Here is a 19,122-nt window from a genome sequence, read left to right as displayed (position 1 = left end):
GCAGTTCCAGAGAAAGTTGCACAGGTGCTATGACTTGTCTGTTGCCACAAAGGGCATGGAATTGGGGTTGTAAGGGCTGTGGTATGAGAGCGAGTTTTAAATTGGTTCTGATGTGATGTCCCAGAGAGGGGAATAATGGGTCTTTCAGCGCCGTGGTGTCACAGAGAGGTGTCAATTGGACTTGTCAGTGCAGTGATCTCCCAGAGAGAGGAAAACTGAGGCTGTCACTGCTGTGGCCTATAGGAGGGGATGAATTCCCACTTGTCTTTGATGTTATGTCACGGAGAGGAGAAACCTGGCACTGTCATCGCTGGGGTGTTAGAGATAGGTGTAAATTGGGCTTGTTCTATCTGTGGTGTGACAGAAAGAGTGAAATTTGGTCTGTCAGTGCTGTGATGTCTTAAAGGGTGGAAACTGGGTCTTTCACTGCTGTGATGTCCCCGAGAGGCGTAGATTGGGGTGTCCCACGGCTGTGATGTCCCAGAGAGGGGAGAACAGGGGCTATCAGAGCTGTGGAGTCTGAGAGAAAGTTCCACAGGTGTTCTGACTTGTCTGTTGCCACAAAGGGGATGCAGTTAGGGATGTCATGGCTATGGTCTCAGGGAGAGGTTTGAATTGGTTCTGTCTCTGCTGTGATGTCACAGAGAAGGGAATAATGAGTCTGTCACCGCGGTGGTGTCACAGAGAGGCGTAAATTGGACTTGTCACTGACTGCAGTGATGTCACAGAGAGGTGAAACTGGGTCACTCATTTTTGTGATGTCACAGAGAGGAAAAAACTGAGGCTGCCACAGCTTTGGTGTCATAAACAGAGGTAAGTTGGGCCTGTCACTGCTCTGATGTCACAAACGGAGGACAAGTGGATCTGTCATTGCTGCGGTGTTAGAAAGGGGATGAATTTGAGGCTGTGATGACTGTGATGTCCCAGAGAGGGGAAGAATGCCTCTGTCACCACTGTGGTGTCCCAGAGAGGCGTAAATTCGAGTTGTCAGTGCAGTGATGTCATAGAGAGGGGAAAATGGGTCCCTGATTGGTGTGATGTCAGAGAGAGGAAAAAACTGAGACTGCCTCTGCACTGGTGTCACAGAGAGGCATCAATTGGGCCTGTCACTTCTGTGGTGTCACAAAAAGGGGAAAAGTGAGTCTGTCACTGCTGTGGTGTCCCAGAGAGGGGAAAAGTGGAGTGATCACTGTTGTGCAGTTCCAGAGAAAGTTGCACAGGTGCTATGACTTATCTGTTGCCACAAAGGAGATGGAATTGGGGTTGTAAGGGCTGTGGTATGAGAGCGAGTTTTAAATTGGTTCTGATGTGATGTCCCAGAGAGGGGAATAATGGGTCTTTCAGCGCCATGGTGTCACAGAGAGGTGTCAATTGGACTTGTCAGTGCAGTGATCTCCCAGAGAGAGGAAAACTGAGGCTGTCACTGCTGTGGCCTATAGGAGGGGATGAATTCCCACTTGTCTTTGATGTTATGTCACGGAGAGGAGAAACCTGGCACTGTCAGCGCTGGGGTGTTAGAGATAGGTGTAAATTGGGCTTGTTCCATCTGTGGTGTGACAGAAAGGGTGAAATTTGGTCTGTCAGTGCTGTGATGTCTTAAAGGGTGGAAACTGGGTCTTTCACTGCTGTGATGTCCCCGAGAGGCGTAGATTGGGGTGTCCCACGGCTGTGATGTCCCAGAGAGGGGAGAACAGGGGCTATCAGAGCTGTGGAGTCTGAGAGAAAGTTCCACAGGTGTTCTGACTTGTCTGTTGCCACAAAGGGGATGCAGTTAGGGATGTCATGGCTATGGTCTCAGGGAGAGGTTTGAATTGGTTCTGTCTCTGCTGTGATGTCACAGAGAAGGGAATAATGAGTCTGTCACCGCGGTGGTGTCACAGAGAGGCGTAAATTGGACTTGTCACTGACTGCAGTGATGTCACAGAGAGGTGAAACTGGGTCACTCATTTTTGTGATGTCACAGAGAGGAAAAAACTGAGGCTGCCACAGCTTTGGTGTCATAAACAGAGGTAAGTTGGGCCTGTCACTGCTCTGATGTCACAAACGGAGGACAAGTGGATCAGTCATTGCTGCGGTGTTAGAAAGGGGATGAATTGGAGGCTGTGATGACTGTGATGTCCCAGAGAGGGGAAGAATGCCTCTGTCACCACTGTGGTGTCCCAGAGAGGCGTAAATTCGAGTTGTCAGTGCAGTGATGTCATAGAGAGGGGAAAATGGGTCCCTGATTGGTGTGATGTCAGAGAGAGGAAAAAACTGAGACTGCCTCTGCACTGGTGTCACAGAGAGGCATCAATTGGGCCTGTCACTTCTGTGGTGTCACAAAGAGGGGAAAAGTGAGTCTGTCACTGCTGTGGTGTCCCAGAGAGTGGAAAACTGGTGTGATCACTGTTGTGCAGTTCCAGAGAAAGTTGCACAGGTGCTATGACTTGTCTGTTGCCACAAAGGGGATGGAATTGAGGTTGTTAGGGCTGTGGTATGAGAGAGAGTTTTAAATTGGTTCTGATGTGATGTCCCAGAGAGGGGAATAATGGGTCTTTCAGCGCCGTGGTGTCACAGAGAGGTGTCAATTGGACTTGTCAGTGCAGTGATCTCCCAGAGAGAGGAAAACTGAGGCTGTCACTGCTGTGGCCTATAGGAGGGGATGAATTCCCACTTGTCTTTGATGTTATGTCACGGAGAGGAGAAACCTGGCACTGTCAGCGCTGGGGTGTTAGAGATAGGTGTAAATTGGGCTTGTTTCATCTGTGGTGTGACAGAAAGAGGGAAATTTGGTCTGTCAGTGCTGTGATGTCTTAAAGGGTGGAAACTGGGTCCTTCACTGCTGTGATGTCCCCGAGAGGCGTAGATTGGGGTGTCCCACTGCTGTGATGTCCCAGAGAGGGGAGAACAGGGGCTATCAGAGCTGTGGAGTCTGAGAGAAAGTTCCACAGGTGTTCTGACTTGTCTGTTGCCACAAAGGGGATGCAGGTGGGGATGTCATGGCTATGGTCTCAGGGAGAGGTTTGAATTGGTTCTGTCTCTGCTGTGATGTCACAGAGAAGGGAATAATGAGTCTGTCACCGCGGTGGTGTCACAGAGAGGCGTAAATTGGACTTGTCACTGACTGCAGTGATGTCACAGAGAGGTGAAACTGGGTCACTCATTTTTGTGATGTCACAGAGAGGAAAAAACTGAGGCTGCCACAGCTTTGGTGTCATAAACAGAGGTAAGTTGGGCCTGTCACTGCTCTGATGTCACATACGGAGGACAAGTGGATCAGTCATTGCTGCGGTGTTACAAGGGGATGAATTTGAGGCTGTGATGACTGTGATGTCCCAGAGAGGGGAATAATGCCTCTGTCACCACTGTGGTATCCCAGAGAGACGTAAATTAGAGTTGTCAGTGCAGTGATGTCATAGAGAGGGGAAAATGGGTCCCTGATTGGTGTGATGTCAGAGAGAGGAAAAAACTGAGACTGCCTCTGTACTGGTGTCACAGAAAGGCATCAATTGGGCCTGTCACTTCTGTGGTGTCACAAAGAGGGGAAAAGTGAGTCTGTCACTGCTGTGGTGTCCCAGAGAGGGGAAAAGTGGAGTGATCACTGTTGTGCAGTTCCAGAGAAAGTTGCACAGGTGCTATGACTTATCTGTTGCCACAAAGGAGATGGAATTGGGGTTGTAAGGGCTGTGGTATGAGAGCGAGTTTTAAATTAGTTCTGATGTGATGTCCCAGAGAGGGGAATAATGGGTCTTTCAGCGCCGTGGTGTCACAGAGAGGTGTCAATTGGACTTGTCAGTGCAGTGATCTCCCAGAGAGAGGAAAACTGAGGCTGTCACTGCTGTGGCCTATAGGAGGGGATGAATTCCCACTTGTCTTTGATGTTATGTCACGGAGAGGAGAAACCTGGCACTGTCAGCGCTGGGGTGTTAGAGATAGGTGTAAATTGGGCTTGTTTCATCTGTGGTGTGACAGAAAGAGTGAAATTTGGTCTGTCAGTGCTGTGATGTCTTAAAGGGTGGAAACTGGGTCTTTCACTGCTGTGATGTCCCCGAGAGGCGTAGATTGGGGTGTCCCACTGCTGTGATGTCCCAGAGAGGGGAGAACAGGGGCTATCAGAGCTGTGGAGTCTGAGAGAAAGTTCCACAGGTGTTCTGACTTGTCTGTTGCCACAAAGGGGATGCAGTTGGGGATGTCATGGCTATGGTCTCAGGGAGAGGTTTGAATTGGTTCTGTCTCTGCTGTGATGTCACAGAGAAGGGAATAATGAGTCTGTCACCACGGTGGTGTCACAGAGAGGCGTAAATTGGACTTGTCACTGACTGCAGTGATGTCACAGAGAGGTGAAACTGGGTCACTCATTTTTGTGATGTCACAGAGAGGAAAAAACTGAGGCTGCCACAGCTTTGGTGTCATAAACAGAGGTAAGTTGGGCCTGTCACTGCTCTGATGTCACATACGGAGGACAAGTGGATCAGTCATTGCTGCGGTGTTACAAGGGGATGAATTTGAGGCTGTGATGACTGTGATGTCCCAGAGAGGGGAATAATGCCTCTGTCACCACTGTGGTATCCCAGAGAGACGTAAATTCGAGTTGTCAGTGCAGTGATGTCATAGAGAGGGGAAAATGGGTCCCTGATTGGTGTGATGTCAGAGAGAGGAAAAAACTGAGACTGCCTCTGCACTGGTGTCACAGAGAGGCATCAATTGGGCCTGTCACTTCTGTGGTGTCACAAAGAGGGGAAAAGTGAGTCTGTCACTGCTGTGGTGTCCCAGAGAGGGGAAAAGTGGAGTGATCACTGTTGTGCAGTTCCAGAGAAAGTTGCACAGGTGCTATGACTTGTCTGTTGCCACAAAGGGCATGGAATTGGGGTTGTAAGGGCTGTGGTATGAGAGGGAGTTTTAAATTGGTTCTGATGTGATGTCCCAGAGAGGGGAATAATGGGTCTTTCAGCGCCGTGGTGTCACAGAGAGGTGTCAATTGGACTTGTCAGTGCAGTGATCTCCCAGAGAGAGGAAAACTGAGGCTGTCACTGCTGTGGCCTATAGGAGGGGATGAATTCCCACTTGTCTTTGATGTTATGTCACGGAGAGGAGAAACCTGGCACTGTCAGCGCTGGGGTGTTAGAGATAGGTGTAAATTGGGCTTGTTCCATCTGTGGTGTGACAGAAAGGGTGAAATTTGGTCTGTCAGTGCTGTGATGTCTTAAAGGGTGGAAACTGGGTCGTTCACTGCTGTGATGTCCCCAAGAGGCGTAGATTTGGGTGTGCCACGGCTGTGATGTCCCAGAGAGGGGAGAACAGGGGCTATCAGAGCTGTGGAGTCTGAGAGAAAGTTCCACAGGTGTTCTGACTTGTCTGTTGCCACAAAGGGGATGCAGGTGGGGATGTCATGGCTATGGTCTCAGGGAGAGGTTTGAATTGGTTCTGTCTCTGCTGTGATGTCACAGAGAAGGGAATAATGAGTCTGTCACCGCGGTGGTGTCACAGAGAGGCATAAATTGGACTTGTCACTGACTGCAGTGATGTCACAGAGAGGTGAAACTGGGTCACTCATTTTTGTGATGTCACAGAGAGGAAAAAACTGAGGCTGCCACAGCTTTGGTGTCATAAACAGAGGTAAGTTGGGCCTGTCACTGCTCTGATGTCACAAACGGAGGACAAGTGGATCTGTCATTGCTGCGGTGTTAGAAAGGGGATGAATTTGAGGCTGTGATGACTGTGATGTCCCAGAGAGGGGAAGAATGCCTCTGTCACCACTGTGGTGTCCCAGAGAGGCGTAAATTCGAGTTGTCAGTGCAGTGATGTCATAGAGAGGGGAAAATGGGTCCCTGATTGGTGTGATGTCAGAGAGAGGAAAAAACTGAGACTGCCTCTGTACTGGTGTCACAGAAAGGCATCAATTGGGCCTGTCACTTCTGTGGTGTCACAAAGAGGGGAAAAGTGAGTCTGTCACTGCTGTGGTGTCCCAGAGAGGGGAAAAGTGGAGTGATCACTGTTGTGCAGTTCCAGAGAAAGTTGCACAGGTGCTATGACTTATCTGTTGCCACAAAGGAGATGGAATTGGGGTTGTAAGGGCTGTGGTATGAGAGCGAGTTTTAAATTAGTTCTGATGTGATGTCCCAGAGAGGGGAATAATGGGTCTTTCAGCGCCATGGTGTCACAGAGAGGTGTCAATTGGACTTGTCAGTGCAGTGATCTCCCAGAGAGAGGAAAACTGAGGCTGTCACTGCTGTGGCCTATAGGAGGGGATGAATTCCCACTTGTCTTTGATGTTATGTCACGGAGAGGAGAAACCTGGCACTGTCAGCGCTGGGGTGTTAGAGATAGGTGTAAATTGGGCTTGTTCCATCTGTGGTGTGACAGAAAGGGTGAAATTTGGTCTGTCAGTGCTGTGATGTCTTAAAGGGTGGAAACTGGGTCTTTCACTGCTGTGATGTCCCCGAGAGGCGTAGATTGGGGTGTCCCACGGCTGTGATGTCCCAGAGAGGGGAGAACAGGGGCTATCAGAGCTGTGGAGTCTGAGAGAAAGTTCCACAGGTGTTCTGACTTGTCTGTTGCCACAAAGGGGATGCAGTTGGGGATGTCATGGCTATGGTCTCAGGGAGAGGTTTGAATTGGTTCTGTCTCTGCTGTGATGTCACAGAGAAGGGAATAATGAGTCTGTCACCGCGGTGGTGTCACAGAGAGGCGTAAATTGGACTTGTCACTGACTGCAGTGATGTCACAGAGAGGTGAAACTGGGTCACTCATTTTTGTGATGTCACAGAGAGGAAAAAACTGAGGCTGCCACAGCTTTGGTGTCATAAACAGAGGTAAGTTGGGCCTGTCACTGCTCTGATGTCACAAACGGAGGACAAGTGGATCAGTCATTGCTGCGGTGTTAGAAAGGGGATGAATTGGAGGCTGTGATGACTGTGATGTCCCAGAGAGGGGAAGAATGCCTCTGTCACCACTGTGGTGTCCCAGAGAGGCGTAAATTCGAGTTGTCAGTGCAGTGATGTCATAGAGAGGGGAAAATGGGTCCCTGATTGGTGTGATGTCAGAGAGAGGAAAAAACTGAGACTGCCTCTGCACTGGTGTCACAGAGAGGCATCAATTGGGCCTGTCACTTCTGTGGTGTCACAAAGAGGGGAAAAGTGAGTCTGTCACTGCTGTGGTGTCCCAGAGAGGGGAAAAGTGGAGTGATCACTGTTGTGCAGTTCCAGAGAAAGTTGCACAGGTGCTATGACTTATCTGTTGCCACAAAGGAGATGGAATTGGGGTTGTAAGGGCTGTGGTATGAGAGCGAGTTTTAAATTAGTTCTGATGTGATGTCCCAGAGAGGGGAATAATGGGTCTTTCAGCGCCGTGGTGTCACAGAGAGGTGTCAATTGGACTTGTCAGTGCAGTGATCTCCCAGAGAGAGGAAAACTGAGGCTGTCACTGCTGTGGCCTATAGGAGGGGATGAATTCCCACTTGTCTTTGATGTTATGTCACGGAGAGGAGAAACCTGGCACTGTCAGCGCTGGGGTGTTAGAGATAGGTGTAAATTGGGCTTGTTTCATCTGTGGTGTGACAGAAAGAGTGAAATTTGGTCTGTCAGTGCTGTGATGTCTTAAAGGGTGGAAACTGGGTCTTTCACTGCTGTGATGTCCCCGAGAGGCGTAGATTGGGGTGTCCCACTGCTGTGATGTCCCAGAGAGGGGAGAACAGGGGCTATCAGAGCTGTGGAGTCTGAGAGAAAGTTCCACAGGTGTTCTGACTTGTCTGTTGCCACAAAGGGGATGCAGTTGGGGATGTCATGGCTATGGTCTCAGGGAGAGGTTTGAATTGGTTCTGTCTCTGCTGTGATGTCACAGAGAAGGGAATAATGAGTCTGTCACCACGGTGGTGTCACAGAGAGGCGTAAATTGGACTTGTCACTGACTGCAGTGATGTCACAGAGAGGTGAAACTGGGTCACTCATTTTTGTGATGTCACAGAGAGGAAAAAACTGAGGCTGCCACAGCTTTGGTGTCATAAACAGAGGTAAGTTGGGCCTGTCACTGCTCTGATGTCACAAACGGAGGACAAGTGGATCAGTCATTGCTGCGGTGTTACAAGGGGATGAATTTGAGGCTGTGATGACTGTGATGTCCCAGAGAGGGGAATAATGCCTCTGTCACCACTGTGGTATCCCAGAGAGACGTAAATTAGAGTTGTCAGTGCAGTGATGTCATAGAGAGGGGAAAATGGGTCCCTGATTGGTGTGATGTCAGAGAGAGGAAAAAACTGAGACTGCCTCTGTACTGGTGTCACAGAAAGGCATCAATTGGGCCTGTCACTTCTGTGGTGTCACAAAGAGGGGAAAAGTGAGTCTGTCACTGCTGTGGTGTCCCAGAGAGGGGAAAAGTGGAGTGATCACTGTTGTGCAGTTCCAGAGAAAGTTGCACAGGTGCTATGACTTATCTGTTGCCACAAAGGAGATGGAATTGGGGTTGTAAGGGCTGTGGTATGAGAGCGAGTTTTAAATTAGTTCTGATGTGATGTCCCAGAGAGGGGAATAATGGGTCTTTCAGCGCCGTGGTGTCACAGAGAGGTGTCAATTGGACTTGTCAGTGCAGTGATCTCCCAGAGAGAGGAAAACTGAGGCTGTCACTGCTGTGGCCTATAGGAGGGGATGAATTCCCACTTGTCTTTGATGTTATGTCACGGAGAGGAGAAACCTGGCACTGTCAGCGCTGGGGTGTTAGAGATAGGTGTAAATTGGGCTTGTTTCATCTGTGGTGTGACAGAAAGAGTGAAATTTGGTCTGTCAGTGCTGTGATGTCTTAAAGGGTGGAAACTGGGTCTTTCACTGCTGTGATGTCCCCGAGAGGCGTAGATTGGGGTGTCCCACTGCTGTGATGTCCCAGAGAGGGGAGAACAGGGGCTATCAGAGCTGTGGAGTCTGAGAGAAAGTTCCACAGGTGTTCTGACTTGTCTGTTGCCACAAAGGGGATGCAGTTGGGGATGTCATGGCTATGGTCTCAGGGAGAGGTTTGAATTGGTTCTGTCTCTGCTGTGATGTCACAGAGAAGGGAATAATGAGTCTGTCACCACGGTGGTGTCACAGAGAGGCGTAAATTGGACTTGTCACTGACTGCAGTGATGTCACAGAGAGGTGAAACTGGGTCACTCATTTTTGTGATGTCACAGAGAGGAAAAAACTGAGGCTGCCACAGCTTTGGTGTCATAAACAGAGGTAAGTTGGGCCTGTCACTGCTCTGATGTCACAAACGGAGGACAAGTGGATCAGTCATTGCTGCGGTGTTACAAGGGGATGAATTTGAGGCTGTGATGACTGTGATGTCCCAGAGAGGGGAAGAATGCCTCTGTCACCACTGTGGTATCCCAGAGAGACGTAAATTAGAGTTGTCAGTGCAGTGATGTCATAGAGAGGGGAAAATGGGTCCCTGATTGGTGTGATGTCAGAGAGAGGAAAAAACTGAGACTGCCTCTGTACTGGTGTCACAGAAAGGCATCAATTGGGCCTGTCACTTCTGTGGTGTCACAAAGAGGGGAAAAGTGAGTCTGTCACTGCTGTGGTGTCCCAGAGAGGGGAAAAGTGGAGTGATCACTGTTGTGCAGTTCCAGAGAAAGTTGCACAGGTGCTATGACTTATCTGTTGCCACAAAGGAGATGGAATTGGGGTTGTAAGGGCTGTGGTATGAGAGCGAGTTTTAAATTAGTTCTGATGTGATGTCCCAGAGAGGGGAATAATGGGTCTTTCAGCGCCGTGGTGTCACAGAGAGGTGTCAATTGGACTTGTCAGTGCAGTGATCTCCCAGAGAGAGGAAAACTGAGGCTGTCACTGCTGTGGCCTATAGGAGGGGATGAATTCCCACTTGTCTTTGATGTTATGTCACGGAGAGGAGAAACCTGGCACTGTCAGCGCTGGGGTGTTAGAGATAGGTGTAAATTGGGCTTGTTCCATCTGTGGTGTGACAGAAAGGGTGAAATTTGGTCTGTCAGTGCTGTGATGTCTTAAAGGGTGGAAACTGGGTCTTTCACTGCTGTGATGTCCCCGAGAGGCGTAGATTGGGGTGTCCCACGGCTGTGATGTCCCAGAGAGGGGAGAACAGGGGCTATCAGAGCTGTGGATTCTGAGAGAAAGTTCCACAGGTGTTCTGACTTGTCTGTTGCCACAAAGGGGATGCAGTTGGGGATGTCATGGCTATGGTATCAGGGAGAGGTTTGAATTGGTTCTGTCTCTGCTGTGATGTCACAGAGAAGGGAATAATGAGTCTGTCACCGCGGTGGTGTCACAGAGAGGCGTAAATTGGACTTGTCACTGACTGCAGTGATGTCACAGAGAGGTGAAACTGGGTCACTCATTTTTGTGATGTCACAGAGAGGAAAAAACTGAGGCTGCCACAGCTTTGGTGTCATAAACAGAGGTAAGTTGGGCCTGTCACTGCTCTGATGTCACATACGGAGGACAAGTGGATCAGTCATTGCTGCGGTGTTACAAGGGGATGAATTTGAGGCTGTGATGACTGTGATGTCCCAGAGAGGGGAATAATGCCTCTGTCACCACTGTGGTATCCCAGAGAGACGTAAATTCGAGTTGTCAGTGCAGTGATGTCATAGAGAGGGGAAAATGGGTCCCTGATTGGTGTGATGTCAGAGAGAGGAAAAAACTGAGACTGCCTCTGTACTGGTGTCACAGAAAGGCATCAATTGGGCCTGTCACTTCTGTGGTGTCACAAAGAGGGGAAAAGTGAGTCTGTCACTGCTGTGGTGTCCCAGAGAGGGGAAAAGTGGAGTGATCACTGTTGTGCAGTTCCAGAGAAAGTTGCACAGGTGCTATGACTTATCTGTTGCCACAAAGGAGATGGAATTGGGGTTGTAAGGGCTGTGGTATGAGAGCGAGTTTTAAATTAGTTCTGATGTGATGTCCCAGAGAGGGGAATAATGGGTCTTTCAGCGCCATGGTGTCACAGAGAGGTGTCAATTGGACTTGTCAGTGCAGTGATCTCCCAGAGAGAGGAAAACTGAGGCTGTCACTGCTGTGGCCTATAGGAGGGGATGAATTCCCACTTGTCTTTGATGTTATGTCACGGAGAGGAGAAACCTGGCACTGTCAGCGCTGGGGTGTTAGAGATAGGTGTAAATTGGGCTTGTTCCATCTGTGGTGTGACAGAAAGGGTGAAATTTGGTCTGTCAGTGCTGTGATGTCTTAAAGGGTGGAAACTGGGTCTTTCACTGCTGTGATGTCCCCGAGAGGCGTAGATTGGGGTGTCCCACGGCTGTGATGTCCCAGAGAGGGGAGAACAGGGGCTATCAGAGCTGTGGAGTCTGAGAGAAAGTTCCACAGGTGTTCTGACTTGTCTGTTGCCACAAAGGGGATGCAGTTGGGGATGTCATGGCTATGGTCTCAGGGAGAGGTTTGAATTGGTTCTGTCTCTGCTGTGATGTCACAGAGAAGGGAATAATGAGTCTGTCACCGCGGTGGTGTCACAGAGAGGCGTAAATTGGACTTGTCACTGACTGCAGTGATGTCACAGAGAGGTGAAACTGGGTCACTCATTTTTGTGATGTCACAGAGAGGAAAAAACTGAGGCTGCCACAGCTTTGGTGTCATAAACAGAGGTAAGTTGGGCCTGTCACTGCTCTGATGTCACAAACGGAGGACAAGTGGATCAGTCATTGCTGCGGTGTTAGAAAGGGGATGAATTGGAGGCTGTGATGACTGTGATGTCCCAGAGAGGGGAAGAATGCCTCTGTCACCACTGTGGTGTCCCAGAGAGGCGTAAATTCGAGTTGTCAGTGCAGTGATGTCATAGAGAGGGGAAAATGGGTCCCTGATTGGTGTGATGTCAGAGAGAGGAAAAAACTGAGACTGCCTCTGCACTGGTGTCACAGAGAGGCATCAATTGGGCCTGTCACTTCTGTGGTGTCACAAAGAGGGGAAAAGTGAGTCTGTCACTGCTGTGGTGTCCCAGAGAGTGGAAAACTGGTGTGATCACTGTTGTGCAGTTCCAGAGAAAGTTGCACAGGTGCTATGACTTGTCTGTTGCCACAAAGGGGATGGAATTGAGGTTGTTAGGGCTGTGGTATGAGAGAGAGTTTTAAATTGGTTCTGATGTGATGTCCCAGAGAGGGGAATAATGGGTCTTTCAGCGCCGTGGTGTCACAGAGAGGTGTCAATTGGACTTGTCAGTGCAGTGATCTCCCAGAGAGAGGAAAACTGAGGCTGTCACTGCTGTGGCCTATAGGAGGGGATGAATTCCCACTTGTCTTTGATGTTATGTCACGGAGAGGAGAAACCTGGCACTGTCAGCGCTGGGGTGTTAGAGATAGGTGTAAATTGGGCTTGTTTCATCTGTGGTGTGACAGAAAGAGTGAAATTTGGTCTGTCAGTGCTGTGATGTCTTAAAGGGTGGAAACTGGGTCGTTCACTGCTGTGATGTCCCCGAGAGGCGTAGATTGGGGTGTCCCACTGCTGTGATGTCCCAGAGAGGGGAGAACAGGGGCTATCAGAGCTGTGGAGTCTGAGAGAAAGTTCCACAGGTGTTCTGACTTGTCTGTTGCCACAAAGGGGATGCAGTTGGGGATGTCATGGCTATGGTCTCAGGGAGAGGTTTGAATTGATTCTGTCTCTGCTGTGATGTCACAGAGAAGGGAATAATGAGTCTGTCACCGCGGTGGTGTCACAGAGAGGCGTAAATTGGACTTGTCACTGACTGCAGTGATGTCACAGAGAGGTGAAACTGGGTCACTCATTTTTGTGATGTCACAGAGAGGAAAAAACTGAGGCTGCCACAGCTTTGGTGTCATAAACAGAGGTAAGTTGGGCCTGTCACTGCTCTGATGTCACAAACGGAGGACAAGTGGATCAGCCATTGCTGCGGTGTTACAAGGGGATGAATTTGAGGCTGTGATGACTGTGATGTCCCAGAGAGGGGAATAATGCCTCTGTCACCACTGTGGTATCCCAGAGAGACGTAAATTCGAGTTGTCAGTGCAGTGATGTCATAGAGAGGGGAAAATGGGTCCCTGATTGGTGTGATGTCAGAGAGAGGAAAAAACTGAGACTGCCTCTGCACTGGTGTCACAGAGAGGCATCAATTGGGCCTGTCACTTCTGTGGTGTCACAAAGAGGGGAAAAGTGAGTCTGTCACTGCTGTGGTGTCCCAGAGAGGGGAAAAGTGGAGTGATCACTGTTGTGCAGTTCCAGAGAAAGTTGCACAGGTGCTATGACTTGTCTGTTGTCACAAAGGGCATGGAATTGGGGTTGTAAGGGCTGTGGTATGAGAGGGAGTTTTAAATTGGTTCTGATGTGATGTCCCAGAGAGGGGAATAATGGGTCTTTCAGCGCCGTGGTGTCACAGAGAGGTGTCAATTGGACTTGTCAGTGCAGTGATCTCCCAGAGAGAGGAAAACTGAGGCTGTCACTGCTGTGGCCTATAGGAGGGGATGAATTCCCACTTGTCTTTGATGTTATGTCACGGAGAGGAGAAACCTGGCACTGTCAGCGCTGGGGTGTTACAGATAGGTGTATATTGGGCTTGTTCCATCTGTGGTGTGACAGAAAGGGTGAAATTTGGTCTGTTGGTGCTGTGATGTCTTAAAGGGTGGAAACTGGGTCGTTCACTGCTGTGATGTCCCCAAGAGGCGTAGATTTGGGTGTGCCACTGCTGTGATGTCCCAGAGAGGGGAGAACAGGGGCTATCAGAGCTGTGGAGTCTGAGAGAAAGTTCCACAGGTGTTCTGACTTGTCTGTTGCCACAAAGGGGATGCAGTTGGGGATGTCATGGCTATGGTCTCAGGGAGAGGTTTGAATTGGTTCTGTCTCTGCTGTGATGTCACAGAGAAGGGAATAATGAGTCTGTCACCGCGGTGGTGTCACAGAGAGGCATAAATAGGCTTGTCACTGACTGCAGTGATGTCACAGAGAGGTGAAACTGGGTCACTCATTTTTGTGATGTCACAGAGAGGAAAAAACTGAGGCTGCCACAGCTTTGGTGTCATAAACAGAGGTAAGTTGGGCCTGTCACTGCTCTGATGTCACAAACGGAGGACAAGTGGATCTGTCATTGCTGCGGTGTTAGAAAGGGGATGAATTTGAGGCTGTGATGACTGTGATGTCCCAGAGAGGGGAAGAATGCCTCTGTCACCACTGTGGTGTCCCAGAGAGGCGTAAATTCGAGTTGTCAGTGCAGTGATGTCATAGAGAGGGGAAAATGGGTCCCTGATTGGTGTGATGTCAGAGAGAGGAAAAAACTGAGACTGCCTCTGCACTGGTGTCACAGAAAGGCATCAAGTGGGCCTGTCACTTCTGTGGTGTCACAAAGAGGGGAAAAGTGAGTCTGTCACTGCTGTGGTGTCCCAGAGAGGGGAAAAGTGGAGTGATCACTGTTGTGCAGTTCCAGAGAAAGTTGCACAGGTGCTATGACTTATCTGTTGCCACAAAGGAGATGGAATTGGGGTTGTAAGGGCTGTGGTATGAGAGCGAGTTTTAAATTAGTTCTGATGTGATGTCCCAGAGAGGGGAATAATGGGTCTTTCAGCGCCGTGGTGTCACAGAGAGGTGTCAATTGGACTTGTCAGTGCAGTGATCTCCCAGAGAGAGGAAAACTGAGGCTGTCACTGCTGTGGCCTATAGGAGGGGATGAATTCCCACTTGTCTTTGATGTTATGTCACGGAGAGGAGAAACCTGGCACTGTCAGTGCTGGGGTGTTACAGATAGGTGTAAATTGGGCTTGTTCCATCTGTGGTGTGACAGAAAGGGTGAAATTTGGTCTGTCAGTGCTGTGATGTCTTAAAGGGTGGAAACTGGGTCTTTCACTGCTGTGATGTCCCCGAGAGGCGTAGATTGGGGTGTCCCACGGCTGTGATGTCCCAGAGAGGGGAGAACAGGGGCTATCAGAGCTGTGGAGTCTGAGAGAAAGTTCCACAGGTGTTCTGACTTGTCTGTTGCCACAAAGGGGATGCAGTTGGGGATGTCATGGCTATGGTCTCAGGGAGAGGTTTGAATTGGTTCTGTCTCTGCTGTGATGTCACAGAGAAGGGAATAATGAGTCTGTCACCGCGGTGGTGTCACAGAGAGGCGTAAATTGGACTTGTCACTGACTGCAGTGATGTCACAGAGAGGTGAAACTGGGTCACTCATTTTTGTGATGTCACAGAGAGGAAAAAACTGAGGCTGCCACAGCTTTGGTGTCATAAACAGAGGTAAGTTGGGCCTGTCACTGCTCTGATGTCACAAACGGAGGACAAGTGGATCAGTCATTGCTGCGGTGTTACAAGGGGATGAATTTGAGGCTGTGATGACTGTGATGTCCCAGAGAGGGGAATAATGCCTCTGTCACCACTGTGGTATCCCAGAGAGGCGTAAATTCGAGTTGTCAGTGCAGTGATGTCATAGAGAGGGGAAAATGGGTCCCTGATTGGTGTGATGTCAGAGAGAGGAAAAAACTGAGACTGCCTCTGCACTGGTGTCACAGAGAGGCATCAATTGGGCCTGTCACTTCTGTGGTGTCACAAAGAGGGGAAAAGTGAGTCTGTCACTGCTGTGGTGTCCCAGAGAGGGGAAAAGTGGAGTGATCACTGTTGTGCAGTTCCAGAGAAAGTTGCACAGGTGCTATGACTTGTCTGTTGTCACAAAGGGCATGGAATTGGGGTTGTAAGGGCTGTGGTATGAGAGGGAGTTTTAAATTGGTTCTGATGTGATGTCCCAGAGAGGGGAATAATGGGTCTTTCAGCGCCGTGGTGTCACAGAGAGGTGTCAATTGGACTTGTCAGTGCAGTGATCTCCCAGAGAGAGGACAACTGAGGCTGTCACTGCTGTGGCCTATAGGAGGGGATGAATTCCCACTTGTCTTTGATGTTATGTCACGGAGAGGAGAAACCTGGCACTGTCAGCGCTGGGGTGTTACAGATAGGTGTATATTGGGCTTGTTCCATCTGTGGTGTGACAGAAAGGGTGAAATTTGGTCTGTTGGTGCTGTGATGTCTTAAAGGGTGGAAACTGGGTCTTTCACTGCTGTGATGTCCCCAAGAGGCGTAGATTTGGGTGTGCCACTGCTGTGATGTCCCAGAGAGGGGAGAACAGGGGCTATCAGAGCTGTGGAGTCTGAGAGAAAGTTCCACAGGTGTTCTGACTTGTCTGTTGCCACAAAGGGGATGCAGTTGGGGATGTCATGGCTATGGTCTCAGGGAGAGGTTTGAATTGGTTCTGTCTCTGCTGTGATGTCACAGAGAAGGGAATAATGAGTCTGTCACCGCGGTGGTGTCACAGAGAGGCATAAATAGGCTTGTCACTGACTGCAGTGATGTCACAGAGAGGTGAAACTGGGTCACTCATTTTTGTGATGTCACAGAGAGGAAAAAACTGAGGCTGCCACAGCTTTGGTGTCATAAACAGAGGTAAGTTGGGCCTGTCACTGCTCTGATGTCACAAACGGAGGACAAGTGGATCTGTCATTGCTGCGGTGTTAGAAAGGGGATGAATTTGAGGCTGTGATGACTGTGATGTCCCAGAGAGGGGAAGAATGCCTCTGTCACCACTGTGGTGTCCCAGAGAGGCGTAAATTCGAGTTGTCAGTGCAGTGATGTCATAGAGAGGGGAAAATGGGTCCCTGATTGGTGTGATGTCAGAGAGAGGAAAAAACTGAGACTGCCTCTGCACTGGTGTCACAGAAAGGCATCAAGTGGGCCTGTCACTTCTGTGGTGTCACAAAGAGGGGAAAAGTGAGTCTGTCACTGCTGTGGTGTCCCAGAGAGGGGAAAAGTGGAGTGATCACTGTTGTGCAGTTCCAGAGAAAGTTGCACAGGTGCTATGACTTATCTGTTGCCACAAAGGAGATGGAATTGGGGTTGTAAGGGCTGTGGTATGAGAGCGAGTTTTAAATTAGTTCTGATGTGATGTCCCAGAGAGGGGAATAATGGGTCTTTCAGCGCCATGGTGTCACAGAGAGGTGTCAATTGGACTTGTCAGTGCAGTGATCTCCCAGAGAGAGGAAAACTGAGGCTGTCACTGCTGTGGCCTATAGGAGGGGATGAATTCCCACTTGTCTTTGATGTTATGTCACGGAGAGGAGAAACCTGGCACTGTCAGCGCTGGGGTGTTAGAGATAGGTGTAAATTGGGCTTGTTCCATCTGTGGTGTGACAGAAAAGGTGAAATTTGGTCTGTCAGTGCTGTGATGTCTTAAAGGGTGGAAACTGGGTCTTTCACTGCTGTGATGTCCCCGAGAGGCGTAGATTGGGGTGTCCCACGGCTGTGATGTCCCAGAGAGGGGAGAACAGGGGCTATCAGAGCTGTGGAGTCTGAGAGAAAGTTCCACAGGTGTTCTGACTTGTCTGTTGCCACAAAGGGGATGCAGTTGGGGATGTCATGGCTATGGTCTCAGGGAGAGGTTTGAATTGGTTCTGTCTCTGCTGTGATGTCACAGAGAAGGGAATAATGAGTCTGTCACCGCGGTGGTGTCACAGAGAGGCGTAAATTGGACTTGTCACTGACTGCAGTGATGTCACAGAGAGGTGAAACTGGGTCACTCATTTTTGTGATGTCACAGAGAGGAAAAAACTGAGGCTGCCACAGCTTTGGTGTCATAAACAGAGGTAAGTTGGGCCTGTCACTGCTCTGATGTCACAAACGGAGGACAAGTGGATCAGTCATTGCTGCGGTGTTAGAAAGGGGATGAATTGGAGGCTGTGATGACTGTGATGTCCCAGAGAGGGGAAGAATGCCTCTGTCACCACTGTGGTGTCCCAGAGAGGCGTAAATTCGAGTTGTCAGTGCAGTGATGTCATAGAGAGGGGAAAATGGGTCCCTGATTGGTGTGATGTCAGAGAGAGGAAAAAACTGAGACTGCCTCTGCACTGGTGTCACAGAGAGGCATCAATTGGGCCTGTCACTTCTGTGGTGTCACAAAGAGGGGAAAAGTGAGTCTGTCACTGCTGTGGTGTCCCAGAGAGTGGAAAACTGGTGTGATCACTGTTGTGCAGTTCCAGAGAAAGTTGCACAGGTGCTATGACTTGTCTGTTGCCACAAAGGGGATGGAATTGAGGTTGTTAGGGCTGTGGTATGAGAGAGAGTTTTAAATTGGTTCTGATGTGATGTCCCAGAGAGGGGAATAATGGGTCTTTCAGCGCCGTGGTGTCACAGAGAGGTGTCAATTGGACTTGTCAGTGCAGTGATCTCCCAGAGAGAGGAAAACTGAGGCTGTCACTGCTGTGGCCTATAGGAGGGGATGAATTCCCACTTGTCTTTGATGTTATGTCACGGAGAGGAGAAACCTGGCACTGTCAGCGCTGGGGTGTTAGAGATAGGTGTAAATTGGGCTTGTTTCATCTGTGGTGTGACAGAAAGAGTGAAATTTGGTCTGTCAGTGCTGTGATGTCTTAAAGGGTGGAAACTGGGTCTTTCACTGCTGTGATGTCCCCGAGAGGCGTAGATTGGGGTGTCCCACGGCTGTGATGTCCCAGAGAGGGGAGAACAGGGGCTATCAGAGCTGTGGAGTCTGAGAGAAAGTTCCACAGGTGTTCTGACTTGTCTGTTGCCACAAAGGGGATGCAGTTGGGGATGTCATGGCTATGGTCTCAGGGAGAGGTTTGAATTGATTCTGTCTCTGCTGTGATGTCACAGAGAAGGGAATAATGAGTCTGTCACCGCGGTGGTGTCACAGAGAGGCGTAAATTGGACTTGTCACTGACTGCAGTGATGTCACAGAGAGGTGAAACTGGGTCACTCATTTTTGTGATGTCACAGAGAGGAAAAAACTGAGGCTGCCACAGCTTTGGTGTCATAAACAGAGGTAAGTTGGGCCTGTCACTGCTCTGATGTCACAAACGGAGGACAAGTGGATCAGCCATTGCTGCGGTGTTACAAGGGGATGAATTTGAGGCTGTGATGACTGTGATGTCCCAGAGAGGGGAATAATGCCTCTGTCACCACTGTGGTATCCCAGAGAGACGTAAATTCGAGTTGTCAGTGCAGTGATGTCATAGAGAGGGGAAAATGGGTCCCTGATTGGTGTGATGTCAGAGAGAGGAAAAAACTGAGACTGCCTCTGCACTGGTGTCACAGAGAGGCATCAATTGGGCCTGTCACTTCTGTGGTGTCACAAAGAGGGGAAAAGTGAGTCTGTCACTGCTGTGGTGTCCCAGAGAGGGGAAAAGTGGAGTGATCACTG

This window comes from Poecile atricapillus, chromosome W (assembly GCF_030490865.1).
Source record: "Poecile atricapillus isolate bPoeAtr1 chromosome W, bPoeAtr1.hap1, whole genome shotgun sequence".
Classification (NCBI taxonomy): domain Eukaryota; kingdom Metazoa; phylum Chordata; class Aves; order Passeriformes; family Paridae; genus Poecile; species Poecile atricapillus.
Note: the sequence above shows the minus strand (reverse complement) of the source record.